Source organism: Miscanthus floridulus, chromosome 19 (genome assembly GCF_019320115.1).
Source record: "Miscanthus floridulus cultivar M001 chromosome 19, ASM1932011v1, whole genome shotgun sequence".
Lineage (NCBI taxonomy): Eukaryota > Viridiplantae > Streptophyta > Magnoliopsida > Poales > Poaceae > Miscanthus > Miscanthus floridulus.
The window spans coordinates 80,825,567-80,831,556 of record NC_089598.1 but is presented as its reverse complement, the minus strand read 5'-3'; the positions used below and the strand labels follow the sequence as shown (position 1 = coordinate 80,831,556).

Here is a 5,990-nt window from a genome sequence, read left to right as displayed (position 1 = left end):
TTACTGCTCCCCGTTTAGATGCGAAATTTTTTGGCTTTTTGGCTACTGTAGCACTTTCGTTTGTATTTGGCAAAAATTGTCCAATTATGGACTATTTAGGCTTAAAAGATTCGTCTCGCCAATTACGGGCAAGCTGTGCAATTAGTTATTCTTTTTACCTACATTTAATGCTCCATGCATGTGCCGCAAGATTTGATGTGACGGGAAATCTTGAAAAATTTTGGATTTTAGGTGGAATTTAAACATGGCCTGAGTTTGTCTGTCTGTTGTTCCTCTTGCTGTGAGACCTTTGATTATGACCGTCAACATTCATATTCCTTGCCTTCCACGACAGTTGACTGGAAAAAAAAACAGGAGAGTGAAATTGCTTTCATTACAAGCGCTAAGCAACAGTTAGCTTGAGAACAACTTGATAGTGCCGTTCCTTGGCCTCTCTGCATATATATAGTACAGACAGGTAGTGTAGACAAAGTAAAAGAAAACGTAATCTTCAACTTCTAAATGAACAGCATACTGCTAGCACAGCTAATCAAACGTGGCCAATGTAATAGTAACACAAAACAAAATTAGAGTAACAAAGAAGCCAACTGCTGTGTAATATACGCCTGGATTCGCACACATCCTTCTAGCCAAGCTTTCTGATCGATTGATTAGCTTACTGTGTGGTTGTCTTTCGGGCCAAGATTGCACAAGTAACAACTATGAACACATATATTGTGTCATATACCTTGTCTAAAAAAGAAGAAATATGCAACCCTCCATGTTTTCTTGAAAAGCAGGATGCAAAACACCACCCAGAGACCAACAATTGATCCTGACCCGAGCCCAAGGTAGAAGAACACTTTTTTTTGAAAGCTTCAACGGGGGGAATTAATCCCCACCTGATTTTATTGATTTGTACCTCATCTTACATGATTACAGGAGATTTGTACATGAGGTTTTCACTAGAGTAGAAACATAGATTACATTGGATCCAAGTTCACCGAAATGTCAAGAACTTTGGTCCACTCTTCTATGACTCTTTTACATTTCTTTGGCATCCTTACTCTCTAAAGATTTGCTTCTGCTTTGCACAGCAGAGGTAGAAGAACACTGGCTCTGGTATATGTGCAGTCCTGCTGTGACTGCCATAGCCGTGACCTTTCACAGTACTCCTCGAGCAATTTCTTCGAAGAGGAGGCCCACAAAGACCATTGTTGCCACTATACATATCTGGATGTTCTAGGTAGAGGGTGTCAAGTTGCGATCCTGAGGGTATTCTTCCCGATAGATTGTTGTGTGACAGGTTCAAGTAGCTCAGATATGATATGTTCGACAGGCTAGGCGGTATCTCTCCCGAGAACTTGTCACTTGAGAGGTCCAGCGATTCCAACGATTGCATGAACCCAATCTCATGTGGAATTCTCCCATTCAAGCAATTCCTTGACAAATTTAGATTCTTCGAAAGTTCAAGAGAAGTTATTTCCTCTGGAATTCCACCAGTTAAGTAGTTCGATGACAGGTCAATGCTCACCATGCTGGAAAATGCAAGTAAGACCATAATAAAGTTCTTGGTCCTCTGTGGTCACAGGTAAAAACTTAGGGATCAATCAAAGTACCAATCTTGATCACCAGAGTCATCGTTCTTACCATTTCCTGCCATCGCCATCAAATTTGACAAATGACAAGGTATAGCTCCTAATAAACCACTGCCTGCTAGATTCAAACTGTAAAGTTTTCCAAGGTTGGTAATGGTGAATAAAATGTGTTAGGATGATCTCCACCGGTAGGCCCAATGGCTAATTGGGCCCTTGATCCTCGCTCTGATCGGGGGCGCTCAGCCGGTTATAAGTGGCTGATGGGCCCCCGTCGCGCAGCACTATTAAAAGGACGGTGGGGGCTGGGGCACACGACATGAAGTTCACCGGTAGCCGCCAGCACCCCACCGTGATGTCCTAACCCTAATCCGATCTAGAAGGGTGAGCTGTAAACGGCGGGATGCACCACCGCCTTCACTGCCGTCTCTGCACCACGCCCGACGTCTACTCCACGCCGGACGCCACTGCTTCGACTACCCGACACCCTCCGTGACGACTACGCCATGGACGGCTCGTCATCCTCCAAAGCTGACGGTCAAATACATCTACATTCCCCTCTCTCTCTCTGTCTCCCTCTCCCGAAGCATGTTCTAGGTCGAATTTGAATCAACCAGTAATAGTTTCACCCTCTAATCTACACCTAGATGATCCTAAGCACCTAATATTGGTATCAAAGCCAGTGCTAGGCGTAGATATGGTAGGGGTAGTAGTAGATAAGAAGGAAGTGACTAGATCCGGTTCGGATCTAAGAAGAATGGAAGAACATGAACCCTAAACTCGAATCGGGGTGAAGAAAAGGAGAGTAGGGGTCTCGGTTTTCGAAAAGTACTCGAACCCTAACCCTAATCCATTGGGGAAGATAAACAGTAACCCGAATCCTAACCCTAACCCTAACCCTAGATCGGACCTGTTCCGAGAAGCATAGAAAGAAGATCCAAGAAGAAGGGGAAAGGGGAAGGGCTTAGGAGGTGGCTTACCTCGCCACTGCCACAACCGCCGTCGCGCGGGAAGATCACCGTGTTGCCGCCTCGCTGGAAAGCGAGAAGAAAGCTGAGCCAGTGGGCTCGGTATACGCGCTAGGGCACCGACGCCAGGCCACTCAACGGCGGCGCGCTCACCCGTTGGGGAGCGCGCGCCGGCGAGGGGGCCAGCGCCGGCGCCACCATCCCTCCGCCCTCGGGCTCTCACTCGGTGGCTACGCTCTATCGCTCGCGGGGCTGAGAGAGAGAAAGGGGAGAGGAGAAGTGAGCTAGGGTTTGGGTGCCGGCGCCACGTCGTGTTTTGTTCCGCCGAGATCATCACCCCGCCATCGATCTTCATCCAACGGTGGTGAGCGACCGTGCTGAGATGGAGCCCAGGCGGGAGTGCGCAGCGGGCGGCTTTGCCGGCCCAGGCCTAGCTTGCCGGTTGGGCCGGGCCGGTTTGCCGGTTGGGCTGAAGTACGGTATTGAGTTTGAGTCCATTTTTGTTTTTCTTTTTCCAGTAAATGTTTATTTCCTAAAAAATGATTAATGGCTCAATGAAAATTAGCAAAGAGAATTTTTCTGTTGATAAAATTCATCAATTATGTTTGAGTTTCCGCTGCAAAGTTTAATGTTGATTAATTTTCTAATTAAATTCGAACCAACGAGAGAATTTAATTTGAAGAGCAGTTATATTTGGTAAATTATGATTATGTTTATCCTCCAATTAAATTAGAACCAACGAGAAAATTTAATTAGAGGAGTAGTCCGTTTTTTGTTTAAGTAAGATTATGGTATTGTCATTTTCTGACCCACGTTGATGATGATAATATTATAATAAATTTAAGTTTGAAGTTTAAATCCCTGATAGATTTTACACCAATGTGGTCAATTTTCCAGAGAGTAGATAAGGACCAAGAAATGCTCCTGAACTAAAAGAATGTATTTTATTAACATGCTTCTGCTGCGATGAAGTGTTCATTATCTTCTAATTAAATTTGAACCAATGGGAGAATTTAATTTTGAAGAGTAGTTATATGTATTTCAAGTTGATTTATGAGTTTTATGCATTAATTCTATTTTCTACCCAACGGTGATGTAGAATTGATGCAGAAGCACCTTGTTTATTTAACCGACGAGTTCACTTGGCTGCATGCCAACGGGTTGCAATGCTGGGGTATGTGAATGAAAAGGCTTGAGTCATACCAGTTCAGGATAGTTTTTTTTAGTTTACTATTTTCTGATTAAATTGGAACCAACGGAAAGATTTAAATAGAAAATGAAGTATAAGTGAATGTTTTAGTCGTCATGACTAAGTTTTCATATAGATGTATCCCGCATGGGGAGAAGTTTTGGCATAGTACTTATGCTAGTCAATCCTGCATGGCGGGAGAAATTTTGTGATGATTCACATGTTTTGTATCCCACATAGCGAGAGAAGTTTAGCTAGCTCTTATGCTGTCCTAGTATTGACCTTGGCATAATAGAAATACATCGTCATGGTCAATACTAATCAAAGGATAAGAAAAGATGCAAGCATAACTTACAAAAGTACAGCTAATGAAAGACCTCGTTGAGTTCTTGAAGTGAAATAAGGAAAGTGTACTCATAAACGAATCAAGAAATAACTTTGTTTACATAACATAATCATGTGAATGAAGTAAGTTATAAGTGTGTCCTCGTTCATAGGCTTTCTGAATAGTTCTCAAAATTATGGCAGTAAAGTTCATGCCATATTTCGAGGAGGATAATATTAAGATCAATTAAGAAAAATACTCTTCATTAAGAGTGAGATAAAGATTAATTAAGATAAAATCGTTGGAGGAGTACAACAGTCACAACAATGATACCCCTAATCAGAGAAATAGCTAAGTTCCGACATGAAGATAGCGCAGTCAGCCTCAAAGATGTTAAGGTAGTGCTTAAAGCGACATGAAGTTTTTAACGGATTAAACCTAAAATAAGATATTTGAAGATACACTATCTTTAGAAAAGATGGAAAGATCTTGGGGAGCATGGTATGTAGAGGTATGTAGAGACCTATGACTTGAAGAGAAGCGGAACTGCGTGCCCACTTCAGTGATTCAAAACAACGAATTTCTCAATACCTGTTAATGTTGTATGACTTATACAACACCTGTTGTTGGCTTTTCAAAGAAGATGAATAATGTAAACAAGAATCTTGTAATACATGAGCCTGTAGAATCAATTGCCTCTTGGCAATGAAGAGCAACAACAGCCCCATATGAAAGTGCCAGTAGATGAGGCCCCAGAAGGTCTCAAAGAATTAGTAAACCAGTTTTTCTGATGACTATGAAGTCTATGTTAGTAAAGAAATTCAAATGGAGGGTGATCCCACCTCATTTGAAGAAGTCATGAGAAGCGTTTACTCGTTTGAATGGCAAGAAGCTATCGACTTGTGGCAATATGCTTTACGCAAAGAGAATGAATAGATTACAATGAGAGTTTTCTCTCCAGTCTTATGTAAGAATTCTTTTAGAATCATAATGGTGTTAATGATATATTACGATTTAGAGTTACATCAGATGGATGTAAAGATGACATTCCTCATCGGGGATTTATATGAAAACGATTACATGGCACAACCCAAAAGGTTTTGTCGTGGAAGAAAAGAACATATGGGATGCCGCCTGTAGAAATCCATTTATGGGTTAAAAGTAAGTCTCTAGACAGTAGTATTTGAAGTTGATGAAAACAATAAGAAAGTTTGGGTTTTTAAAGAAAATGACAAGGTCATAGCGTTTATGCGAAGTTCAAGAATGAAAAATTCTTTTCCACATCCTGTGTATAGATGACATCCTACTCACTAGTAGTGATGTTAATCTGCCATTGGAGAAGAAGAAGTTCTTGTCCTTAAGTTTCAATGTGAATGATCTTGGTGAAGCGTCATTGGTTTTAGGAATCGAAATTCACCGAGTTTGAAGAAAATGGGGTATTAGGACTATCGCAAAGGCATTCTTAGAAAAGATTTTAAAGAAATAAAGTATGCATACGAGTAAACCTACGCTTGCTCCTATAGTCAAGGGTAATAGATTTGAGAACTTTAAGTGTTCTAGGAACCGATATGGGATCGATCGAATGAACATGGTTCCATATGCTTCAGCTGTTGGAAGTTTGATGAGTGTACAAGTATAAGTAAGAACTTACCCTAGCGTAGTTTAAGTATCCGGAATATTTTGGCAGAAGTCCAATCTAGATATAGATCACTGGAATAGAGTTGAGAATGTCTTGCAATTTTGCAAAGTATCATAGGCCTCATGCTGAGTAAGAAAGAACAAGTACTCTCAAATAGTTGAGGGTACAAATGTTAAGTCTTGGCGAGATGTGTAGTGAAATCCACGGCAGTTGCTAACACTCGCAGTTGGAGTATTATTGTGGAAAAGCTCCAAAGAAACAGTTGTGGTGTCATTAATGATACATACCATAGTAT

General features: G+C 41.4%; 1 pseudogene; it reads right to left on the bottom strand.

Moving 5' to 3' along the window:
* Window positions 1-382: 382 nt before the first annotated feature.
* Window positions 383-1,642, bottom strand: LOC136526244 (receptor-like protein EIX2; annotated as a pseudogene).
* Window positions 1,643-5,990: the final 4,348 nt, after the last annotated feature.